At 37.9% G+C, this 12,840-nt stretch overlaps 1 pseudogene; it reads left to right on the top strand.

The window, feature by feature from the left end:
* Positions 1-6,124: 6,124 nt before the first annotated feature.
* Positions 6,125-6,190, top strand: LOC118555957 (U4 spliceosomal RNA; annotated as a pseudogene).
* The last annotated feature ends 6,650 nt before the right edge of the window (positions 6,191-12,840 follow it).

Below are 12,840 nucleotides of genomic sequence, written 5' to 3'. Positions count from 1 at the left end.
TTTATTTGACAGAGAGAGAGAGAGTACAAGCAGGGGGAGCAGCAGGCAGAGGGAGAGGGAGAAGCAGGCTCCCCGCTCAGCAGGGAGCCCAATGTGGGGCTCGATTCCAGGACCCCAGGATCATGACCTGAGCCGAAGGCAGACGCTTAACGACTGAGCCACCCAGGTGCCCCAGGCCACTTTTTTTTTTTTTTTTTGGTAACTTTGGAAACTAAAAGTGCTACTGTTTGCATCAAGGCAGGTGGGAGGCTGGTGGGATGACCTCTCTAGACCCTGGGGGTCTATGGTCTTGGTAGATCTGAGAGCTGCACCACTGGCCAGACTTCTATTCAGTAGCAAAGCCAGCCTGGGGCTTGCATATTGAGCCTGAGCAAGCTTAAGAAGAGAAGCTGGGACTCTGTGACTGGGGTGCATGCTTACACCAGCACTTTTTCTGCACGTGTATCTTCAATCCAATGAGGTTGCTATTTACACTGAGTAACAGAAACCACAAAGTGGCTACTGCATTCTGCCCTCTCAGTCACTGGCTCTAGTCTCTTCTGTGCCATTTTCTACACTAGAACTGCTTGGTGCCACAGAGAGCTCTTTATCCCTGCACAATGAATAACATTCCAACCACCAGCAGTCAGAAGTTGCAGCCAATCTAGATGTCACAAGTAGGACCTTGGGTCCATTGGCACTATCAATGATAGTGAACTACTTCCTGGGAAGAAGAGGAAACTCCTCTCCAAAAAATCTGCTTGGGTTTGTACAAATGGAATTTCAAAGGAGACCCCAGGCATTTAGGGTCCATGAGCAAGGGGGACATGCAAAGGTGCATAAATATTTCAGGGTGGCTTTCTCTGTTCATATCTGACTCAGGTACTTGGGAGCAGGAACCCATGCTGATGCCTACGGGCAAATGCTGCTGGCATCAATTTCTCTAAATTTTCCTCCATCTAGGATGTCTTTATTTCACTTTCATTAATGAAGGATATTTTTACTGAACACAGAATTCTGGATTGACGTGTCTCCCCCACCTCCCCAAGGCACTTTAATTATGTTGTGGCACTTCCTTCTTGTCTCCATGGTTTCTCCTTTGGAAACTGAAGTCATTTGCATTATTGGTTCCCTATATGTAATATCATTGCTTTCTAGATTTTATTCTTTTTCTTAGTTTTTAGCAGTTTGATTTTCTGAGCTTGAATTTCTATCTTTTCTCCCCCTGCCCCCAGTTGAGTTTCACTAAGCTTCTTGAATTTGAGGTCTTTTGTCAAATTTGGAAAGTTCTCAGCCATGTGTCTTCAAATATTTTTCAGCACTACACTTTTTTTCCTCCTCTTCTGTCATTCTAATAACCCAAACCTTAGGATTTTTTATATTATCCCACAATGTCTTAGGATTTGCCCATATTTTAAAATTATTTATCTAGTATACACATAGTATAATTTCTATAGATAATCTTCAAGTTCAGTGATTCTATCTTCTCTCATCTCCATTCTGCTGTAGAGTAACCCAGTGATTTTTTTTTTTTTTTTGGTAATTACATTTTTCATTTCTGAAATTTCCATTTGGTTCTTTTCTTCTATTTCTTTACTGAAACTTACTTTCTTCCCATTATCTTAATGAGTTTTTGGCCTTACTTGTTGGAGCATTGCTATAATAAGTGTGTGAAGTCTTTGTCTCATAATTTTAACATCTCTATCATCTTGGCTTTAGAGTCTATTAATTGTCTTTTCCTATGCAAATGAGATTTTCATGGTTCTTCATATATCAAGCATATAAATCATATCCTGGACATTTTATTATGAGATTCTGGGCCTTGTATAAACCTATGAAAAATAATGAAATTTTTATTTTTGCAAGTAATTGTTGTGATTAATTTAAGTTCAGGTTTCAAATTCTAACTCACTTTCTACGAGTTGTGATTCTCTTCAAGTTCAGTTTTCAAAGTTTTCAAAGTCTTTGTACTGTTATTTGGATCCATCCCATGAATGTTCCCAGTGGTTCAGTCTGGGACCTGGAAAGTGGTCTGTTATTTCAGTTCTCAATGTCTTTGGTATGCTTGTTAGAAACAGATCTAGGCATGGCAGCTTCAGATGAGTCCAAGAGTTTATAAGCAATTTTATAGAATCACTTTCCCAAATCTCCTCCTCTGATTTCCCAGTACTTCCCATTCACCTATGGAACTTTTTCAGTCCTCCAGCCAATTCAGTTACCCTACCCTGCCATGCACATGTGCAAATGCAACCATGCCTGTGAAAAAAGCAGTGGGAGATCTGAAGGATGAAAAGTGTTAGATGTACCTCCAGTTTGGTGGTACTCTGAATTCTGGTATCTGTTTATCCATCTGCTACTGTTTATTTTCAAAGTCAACAACAGCTGCCCCATGCCTTCTGTCTTAGTTTTATATCTATATTCATTGGTAGAGACAGAGTGGACAGTCCTTACTCAATCTTACTCATAGCCAATACTTGAGAGTTTAATTTTTAAGTAAAATAAATGTATAATTTCAGAAGGAACGTATTTATATATGCAACAGAAATGACAGTATAAATTATACTGAACACAGTGGAAAGCATTTTAGGTAACCAACGTGCATCTTACACTGCTTGCTCTGGGTTCTTTCTCACTCTATCTTCTAAGTATGCCTACCAGCTATGGTTACTTGGGTAGAGATGTGCTCCTTGTAATTTGCATTACAAAAGCAAGAGAATTCTTTTCCATTTTTCAAACAGAAAATTATGTTATAATATTGAATATTCTCTTTCAAGCCACATGCACCCCTTATTATCCCTAATACTGTCCTATGCCCTTTTGACTTTACCTCCCAATCCAGAATTACTTTCCTAACATATACTATGTGCTGGTTACCGACAGCCTCAGAGCATTTGTTGGTTAAATGTTTAGTATTTTGGGCCAGGTACTAGACAAGTAAAGGCAACTTGAAAATTCAAATGTGCTTCATAGAATCTACTGCATGGGTAATCTACACAAGAATAATTGAGAATCTTCGGTAAGTAAAATCTGAAGAAATAGTGAAGGCCTCGAGTAAACAAAGCTGTCTTTATAAAGTAAAATATTACCCCAAATGGTTACTCTTTCATGTTACACATGGTAGTACTTACTAACCCACCAGTGGAAAACAAGACTGTTCATAAGAGTTTATCTATTCTAAGAATCCACTCTCCTATTCCTATTTATCTTTGCCTGGTGACTCACTTAGCATCCTTTAAGTTCAAATTGAATGCTACCTTTGCATTGAAGCCTTCAGTGATACCCCAATCAAAATCACTTGTTCTCTCTTCTGTGTTCCTATAGCAGCAACATTTTTCATGCTGCCTAAGAGCTTACTGTATATAGCTTCCTTCCCAGATTGGGTTGTTAGCTTCTTGATGGCAGGGACCTAGGACCATTTCATTATTTTATTCCCAATGCCTAACTCAGTTGCTTGTGAAATCAAGGTACATATCTTTTTTAGTAAAGCTCCACAGTTGACTCCAATGCACAACTCTTTCAGAGTTTATATGAGATTAATATTTACTTAATGAAAACTACTTTTTTAAGAAATTTGAAAACTTGGACCAATAAACCATATGTAGATTCAGTAAAAGAGAGTGCTCAAGGTGTGGAAGTTATCACTATCATTCATTCTTATCTTTTTCTTTCATTATCCTTTTGTTATTATTTACCAAATAGTTTTAACCACCAGCAAGATATCCCACTTAGTAGCTGCAGTCTCCTGGGGCTCTCTAGGTAACATAAAATGAGCAAGCACCAGTCATATTAACACAAACATAAAGAGAATTTATTAGTCTCATGATGCTTGCCAGCTTCATGGGAACAATCAATGTAATATCTCAAAATCAGAGGTATTTCTAATCTGAAGGTAAAAGCTCTAAAATGTATTCACTTGATAGTCTGAAATGATTTTTTTTTAAATAAAGAACTCTAAATAAAGAAGTATTAATGATTTCTCAGTAGAAAGGAAAGAAATTAATATTTATTGTCCACTAAGTGCCAGTCAATGTGTTTTCAGAACTGGTGTCTTCTGCAACAAATGCTCTTTTGTAATCAAATCTACTTTTCTCACCTTAAGGTCAAAAGTCTTTCAGTGTAAGGGCACCTGGGTGGTTCAGTAGGTTGAGTGTCCAACTCTTGATTTTGGCTTAGGTCATGATCTCAGGGTCATGAGATCAAGCCCATGTGGGGCTCTGTGCTAGGCATGGAGTCTACTTGGGATTCTCTCTCTCCCTCTGTCCCTACCCCTAACCCCCACTTATGTGTGCTCTCTCTCTCTCAAAAAAAAAAAAAAAAAAAGTCTGTCAGTGTATCCTCTTTATAGCTTTAGTTCATTTGAAGTTTCAAAGGCACCAAAGCCCCACATTTTTATTTTCTTCCATGGATGTCAGAAAAAAAGGCTTTAGCTTTGGATTTTGACAGTATAACATATCTCAGTATAGATCTCTCTTTGAGTTTATCCTGCTTCTTAGATGTAGATTCATGTTTTTCATCAAATTTGGGGAAGTTTTTTTTTAAAGACATTTTTTTTATTTTGAGAGAGAGAAGAGAGTATGAGGGGGGGAGGGGGAGGCGGGGGGGATCCTCAACCAGACTCCCCACTGAGTGTGGAGCCTGACATAGGGCTTAATCCCAGAACCCTGAGATCATGACCTGAGCAGAAATCAAGAGTCAGCTGCTTCACCAACTGAGCCACACTAAGTGCCCCCAAAATTTGGGAAGGTTTTAGCAATCATTTCTTCAAATATTCCTCCTACTTCTTTCTGTCTCTTTCTAAGACTCCCATTATGGGTATGTTGTTCTGTTTGATAGTGTCTGATAGGTCCCTTTAGTTCTGTTACCTTTTCTTCATTCTTTTTGCTTCTCAGTCTGAGTAATTTTAAGTGCTTTATCTTTAACTTTGCTGATTCTTTCTTGAGACAGTTTGATTCTGCTACTGCATCCCCTCATGAATTTTTATTTCAGATATTGTACTTTCAGCTCCAGAAATACTATTTGGTTCCTTTTTGTTATTTTTTATCTCCTTCTCAATATTCCTTATTTACTCATACACCAGTCTCCTGGTTTCCTTTAGTTCTTTGTTTATGGTTCCCTTCAGCTCTTTGAGCATATTTAAGACAGTTTAAGTCTTTGTCTAGTAAGTCCAATGTCTGAGCTCCTTCATTGATGATTTTGTCAATTTGTTTTGTTTTGTTTTTCTGCAAATGGGCCATACTTTCCTGTTTCTTTGTATAATTTTTTGTTGAGAACTGGGCATTTTAAATATTATAATCTGAAAAATCTTGAAATCAAATTCTTCTCCCTCTCCAGAAATTGCTATTGTTGCTTAATAAAGACCCAGTCTTCCACTTGTTTACTGATTTTTTCCAAACTATGTGTACAAAGACTATACTCCTTGTCTTATGTGGCCACTGAAGTCTCTGTTCTATTATCTACATAGTCAGCAAGTGAGCTGACAGAGATTTCCTTAAATGCCTGGATGCATTTACAAGAAAAAAAAAAGGATATTCTATCTCTTTACATCTTCCCAACTGATATTATCAGAAAGCTGCTTCTGTGTATGAGAACGAAACAACAGTCAGCTCCTGTGCTAGCCTCTCAGCAATCTGCCAGGCTGACCAAAATCCCAATTTTTGGAGGACAAGATCTCTTTCACCCACCCTAGCCCAGCAAGCAACACCAGAAATATGGGCCACCATCCTCACAGCTACCTTCTATCTCTATTGAGATAGGGAATTGTAGTCACTACATCAAATATCAAAATTTCCCAACCTCTTTCTTCATCAGGCACCACCCTGATACTGCAAATATTCAACTAGACTTCAAAGTTCTGAAATCATTGATTCTGATAGTTCTTGCCAACTCAATAGTTATTTTTAGTAGAGAGACCAATTCCCGGAGCTTACTACTCCACCATTTTCCATGACTTCACCATGTCTTGAATTTTTAAGCATTTATATGTTTCACCTATTTCAAAGAAAGAAAGAAGACAGAAGGAAGGACAAAAAAAAGGAAGACAGGGATTTTTCATTGCTCACTATTGCTTTCAATGTAAGTGAGTTCCTTGGCATAATTTAACCAAGTACTTAATTCAGCATCCAAGTCATTACAGGGTAAACACACAAGCTTTGCGCAGTGGCAGTATCGTAGCCAATGAGGTTTATCCGAGGCACGATTATTGCTAATTACAGGGTAAACACAGAGTTCTCTGAGTGGAACCTCACAAAAATGAGAAGACGTTAGTACCTAAGCTACAAAATAAAAGACAATTGATTAGGGTTCTTGGGTTACTTTGTTGGAGTTCCTGCCACATGAATGTTTGTTCCCCTGTGTCAGTGTCATGTGGGAAAAGGTCATGTGATTGCTGGAACATTTGTATTGTTGTAATTAAATATTTGTTCATATTTCTCTCAAATTATTTTGCTCTCCCACTGTAGTTGGTCAGCATAATATAATTTATAGCAGTGATTTTTCTATCAGTATCACTATGTATTCTGGTCCTTTTGCTTTAAGGACATTTTTTCTTAGGCTGTACGACCACACAGTCCTAAAAGACTGATGTTGCAATTGCATTCTCCTTTCCACACCTTCTGCCTTTGTAGTTGACTTTTTTAAGTCCAAAGAAAAATATCCAACTCCCAAGCCCTAAACAATTAATACAGAGAACTAATTACTTGATACCTTAAAATATATATCATATTTGGGGAAAAAAAGGGGAAAATTTTTTCGAAAACTGTTCTAAGGAAAACAAATCCAAATTGCATTTTTAAGCAATACACTAAGTCCCAGCAGGAGATTTCCTCCTACAGAGCTGCAGAAATATTTGAGAGATATGGTTAAGCATACTGCAGAATGCATGGGTCTTCAAAGGAAGCTCTGACCTACTTTGTTTCTGCCTAGTCCCGCACTGGTTCTTGCTGCTGTGGCTTTCTGAGTCAGGTGGAATCAGTTATTGCAGCATTTTTGGTGGCCAGTTTGCTCACGGAGGCACTGGGCAGATTTATAATACACAAGCTCTGATCTCCTGCCAACAATTAGGAGCATTATTACAAGCATTTTGCTAGGAGTTTGAGATTTGTTTTTTGTTTTTGTTTTTGTAATTTCAGTGTCTGCCTCCACTAGATAAATGACTTTATGTAAGAATGGGGAGCAAAATTTCAAACTAACAGGGACATCATTTGAAGTAGTGATTTCTAAATATACACCAGAGAGATTTCATAGGAAGGTACATATTAATAAAAACCTCAAGGAACATTTTGTGCCACAACCTAATGAGGCTGAGCACAAGGAGGCTGGCCCGAAATCAGGGACCTCACTGTTCCCACATGTAATATGCACTGTGCTCCACTCTAAGCTAATTCCACATACAGATTTCCAGCCCACCTAAATTAAGAAGCTAAAGGTGAAGTAGAAAGTCTAAGACTCAATTGTATGATATGAGCAAATTAAAATCACTAGCTTGGGGTGCCTGGGTGGCTCAGTTGGTTAAGCGACTGCCTTCGGCTCAGGTCATGATCCTGGAGTCCCTGGATCAAGTCCCTCATCGGGCTCCCGGCTCGGCAGGGAGTCTGCTTCTCCCTCTGACCCTAACCCCTCTCATGTGCTCTCTCTCATTCTCTCTCTCTCAAATAAATGAATAAAATCTTTAAAAAAAAAATAAAAAAATAAAATGACTAGCTTGATCTTGAAAAGGACTGTAGAAAGTCCACAAAAACTTTTAAAATGTTTTCTGCATTTTGCTTTCTCTCTTAGAAAGACTAAAAGCGCACCTCAAAACATCTCAATTCCTACATGGATTCATGTTATTTGCCTTTACTTTAATTTCCTAGCAGAAATGAAGAACTAAACCAGAGCCATTGCAATTTTGTCTATACAAATGTCCATTCAACCAAAAAAATTCAAGCACATTGTAAGAAAGGACCAAGAGAAAATGGGGCAAGAGAAACAGATTTACAGTAATATGGAAATTAGAGTTTTCAAACACAGACTTCAAAATAATTGTGATTGGTGTGTTTGGAGACATAGATGACAAGATAAGAAACTTCATCAGAGAACTGGGATCTATGATATTCAAATGAGCATGCTAGAACCAAAAAATGGATATACTGCCAGTAGACTGGTATCAGCTTGGTCATTCTCTTTGAATTGCTTCAATACTAAATCTTAATCATGGTTCAGCTTCAGTGAAGGAATACCAAGATCAACATTACCGAAATCCCTTAGGTCCCCTTGCACATCTTTCAAACTCTTTAACTTCTTTGGCAGCTTTTAACATCTCCCTGTACTTTCCTGAGTTTCAAACTTGAGGAGTAAACCAGAATATAAGTATCTGAATTCAAATTAATTTTTTAAAGTATGACGTCAGAGCAGAAGTGAATCAAATAGGCCAAAAACTGAGATTAGCAAGGAAAGAAAATGACCAAACAAATCTGTTAGAGTAAAAAAAAAAAAATCACCAAAATAAAAAGCTTTGCACAACAAAGCAAACCATCAAGAAAACAAAAAGACAACCTACTACTGAATGGGAGAAGATATTTGCAAATGATATATCCGATAAGGGGTTAATATCCAAATTTTATAAAGAACTTATACAATTTCAACACCAAAAAATACCAGATTAAAAAATGGGCAGAGGAACGAAATAGACATTTTTCAAAAGAAGACACACAGATGACAGACATGCGAAAAGATGTTCAACATCACTAATCATCAGGGAAATACAAATCAAAAGCACAGTGAGATATCACCTTACACCAGTTAGAATGGCTAAAATCAAAATGACAAGAAATAACAAGTGTTGGTGAGGATGTGGAGAAAAAGAAATCATCATACACTGTTGGTGGGAGTGTAAAATGGTACAGCTACTGTGGAAAACAGTATGCAGGTTTCTCAAAAAATTAAAAAATAGAAATGCCATATGATCCAATAATTCCACTACTGGGTTCTACCTAAAGACAATGAAAACACTAATTCAAAAAGATACCTGCACCCCTATATTTATTGCAGCATTATTTACAATAACCAGATATTGAAGCAACTTAAGTGTTCATCAACAGATGAATGGATAAGGAAAATGTGGAATATTAATGGAGTTCACGGAATATTCACCGCCATAAAAAAGATGAGTCTGTGCCATTTGAGACAACATGGTTGGACCTAGAGGACCTCAGTCAGACTAAGACAAACACCATATGATTCCACCCAAAAGTGGAAACTAAAAAATAAACAAAAAGCAAAATCAGACCTATAAATACAGAGAACAAACTGACAGTTGCTAGAGGGGAAGGAGGTGGTGGGTTGGGCAAAATGGGTGAGGGGGGAGGAAGATACAGCCTTTCAGTTATGGAATGAGTAAGTCATGGCAATAAAAGGCACAGCATAGGAACACAGCAAATGATACTGTAATAGTGATGTAATGGGACAGATAGTAGCTACACTTATGGTGAATATAGTAAGATGTACAAACTTGCCAAATCACTAAATTGCACACCTGCAACTAATGTAACATTGTGTCTCAACTATACTCAAAAAAAAAAAAAAAAAAGTAAATAAATAAGCAAATAAAGAAAAAAAGAGGGGCACCTGGGTGGCTCAGTCAGGTAGGCATTTGACTATCTCAGCTCAGGTCTCGATCTCACAGTTGTTGAGTTCAAGCCCCACATGGAGCCTACTTAAATAATTAAAAAGAAAAGAAAAGAAAAAGAAAAAAAATAAAGAAAAGGGTATTAACTTTTATCACCTTTTTTGTCATTTATTGAAATGTTTACATTTGTTTTCTCCTTTCACCTGTTAATGTGATTCAGTACATAAGATTTTAAAAATGTGCTCTAACATTGAATTCTTGGAATCTCTCAGATTTTCCCATTATTTAAATATTCTGCTATGTAAACATTTTGCATTTAGGTACATACATGAGATAGGACTATTTTTTTTTCTTTATAAATTCTTTTTCTGGTTTTGATACCAATACTATGCTAACTGCATAATACTAAATAAAAATCTATTCACCTTTAAAAAAATCATTAGTCATTTAGAGAAAAATAAAATTTGATCTTGATATATCAAAATAGAAAAAAACTATTAGTTGACTATTTTATAATCTTATTTTAAGGCAAAGCATTCCAAGCATGAAAACAAAGTCAGTCGAAAATGTAAATTTTTCTGAATGATTTTTCTTGGGTAGGGAAGGAAAATAAATCCAAACTAGATATTATTTTCACAATTTAGTCAGGACACCATAATAATAAGTTACTACTGCTTATTATCTGAGCAATTATGAAAAAATATCCAAACAGATTAGATATACAGGCAAAATACATGCACTGGTTATTATCAAAATAGGAAATATAAATCATGTAGTGTTTAGTTTTAACTGAAATGTTTAAAGTAAAAATTAAATGACAATTTTAACTTTATTCCATCAGTCCAAAATAGATGTCAATGTTTACTAATACCTATTTGAATGATGCTCTCAGGATATGGTGATGGGACTATAGTTTGGGATCATATTTCTAAAGCATATTCTAAACATGAATCAAAAAACATAATATGAGGAGGAGGAGCAAGAAGGTGGAGGAGTAGGAGACCTAAATTTTGTCTGGTCCCAGGAATTCAGCTAGATAGGGATCAAATCATTCTGAACACCTACAACCTCAACAGGAGATTGAAGAAAAGAATAGCAGCAACTCTCTGAACAGAAAAGCGACGACTTTATGGAAAGTAGGACATGAGGAGAAGTGAATCCGAGGTGGTATTCAGGAAGATAGACGGCAGGGGAGGGGGCCTCTGTAGGCCGCTTCTGGCAAATGATAGAGCCGCAGAGCACAAAATCGGAATGTTTAGAAGTCACTCTACTGAGGGACGTCACTCCAGTGGCTAAGCAGGGGGAGGAACCCTCGTGGGACAGTGTGGTCTCAGGACCCTCGGGGTCACAGAAAGACCAGGGGAGCCTGAGTGTGGCAGAGCTCCCAGGGATTGGAGCAGGGAAGCTGGCTGCAGAGACGGAGCCGAGAAGTGGGCTCTCAGCTCGGGGTTGCCATAAACTGAGATCCACGGCACAGTTGGGCCACTGCTTCTCTAGCAGGGACCCAACAAGCGGCAGATCTGGGGAGGTTCCCCTTCCTCCCCCAGGAGGAGTGGCGCAGGAGCGCACCGCAGGGATCTCCTGGGTTTGGAGACACCGCACCGGGTCAGGTGCCAGAGATAGAAATGGTCGGTCACAGGCCGGGTGAGCACGGAGTGTGGCCAGAGACCAGGGAGACGGGAGTGACTGACTGCTTTTCTCTGGGGCTCACTGAGGAGCGGGGCCGCGAGTTCTCGGCTCCTCCAGGGAAGAGACTGGGAGGCCGCCATTTTCACTCACGTCCTCCAAAGCTGCACCGAAAGCTTGCAGGGAACAAAAGGTACCAGGAGCAAACCCAAGCAGATTACTTAGCGGAGACCGGCAAGGGCGGGGCAATTCTGCCTCCGGCAAAGACATTTGGGAACCATGGCAACAGGCCCTTCCCCCAGAAGATCAGCAAGAACAGCCAGCCAAGACCAAGTTTACTGATCAATGAGAACGACAGAACTCCAGCGCTAGGGGAATACTACACATAGAATTCATGGCTTTTTTCCCATGATTCTTTACTCTTTCAAAGTTAATTTAAAAAAAATTTTTTTTATTTTTCTTTTTTCCTTTTTCAACCCACACCTTATCAACACCTTTTTAAAAAAATCTTTTTTATTTTTCATTTTTAGAGTCATATTCTATCCCTTCAAAGTACTTAACCTTATTTTTGCCATATATATATAAGTTGTTCTCTCTTTAAAATTTTGGGACACAGTTTCTCTTAACAGACCAAAATATACCCTAAATCTCCAGTGTTTTGCTTTGTTCTAGTCTCCTGCCTGATCACATTCTCTCCCTTCTTCTTTTTTTTTTAATCCTCTTTCTTTTTTCAACCAACTTCTTATCCTATCAATTCCTTTTATAAAATCTTTTATAATTTTCATCTTTACAGTCATATTCCATCCCTTCATCGCACTTACCCTTATTTTTGTACATACATAAGTTTTTCTTTCTTTAAAATTTTGGGAGGCACTTTCTTCTAACAGACCAAAATACGCCCAAAATCTAGTGTGTGCAGCTAATCTATACATCAGCCTGGTCATATTTGATCATATTCTGTTTTTTGTTTGTTTGTTTTTATCTTTTTCTTTTTCTTTTTTTTTCTTTTTTCTTTCTTTCCCTTTCTTTTCCCATGGTTTCAGGTCTCTTCTGATTTGTTTACTGTATATTTTTCTGGGGTCGTTGTTACCCTGCTAGCATTTTGTTCTCTCATTCATCTATTCTCCGCTGGACAAAATGACAAGATGGAAAAATCACCTCAAGAAAAAAGAACAAAAGACAGTACCGACTGCCAGGGACATAAACAATATGGACATTAGTAAGATGTTGGAACTAGAGTTCAGAATGAGGATTTTAAAGATACTAGCTGGGCTTGAAAAGAGCATGGAAGATATTAGAGAAACCATTTCTGGAGAAGTAAAAGAACTAAAATCTAACCAAGTTGAAATCAAAAAGGCTATTAATGAGGTGCGATAAAAAATGGAGGCTCTAACTGCTAGGATAAATGAGGCAGAAGAGAGAATCAGTGAGATAGAAGACCAAATGATAGAGAATAAAGAAGCTGAGAAAAAGAGTGATAAACAACTACTGGATCACGAGGGCAGAATTCGAGAGATAAGTGATACCATAAGACGAAACAATATTAGAATAATTGGGATCCCAGAAGAAGAAGAAAGAGAGACAGGGGCAGAAGGCATATTGGAGCAAATTATACCAGAGAACTTCCCTAA

Source organism: Halichoerus grypus, chromosome 2 (assembly GCF_964656455.1).
Source record: "Halichoerus grypus chromosome 2, mHalGry1.hap1.1, whole genome shotgun sequence".
Classification (NCBI taxonomy): domain Eukaryota; kingdom Metazoa; phylum Chordata; class Mammalia; order Carnivora; family Phocidae; genus Halichoerus; species Halichoerus grypus.
The sequence above is the reverse complement of the archived record's forward strand: the minus strand, read 5'-3'. Positions and strand labels throughout refer to the sequence as shown.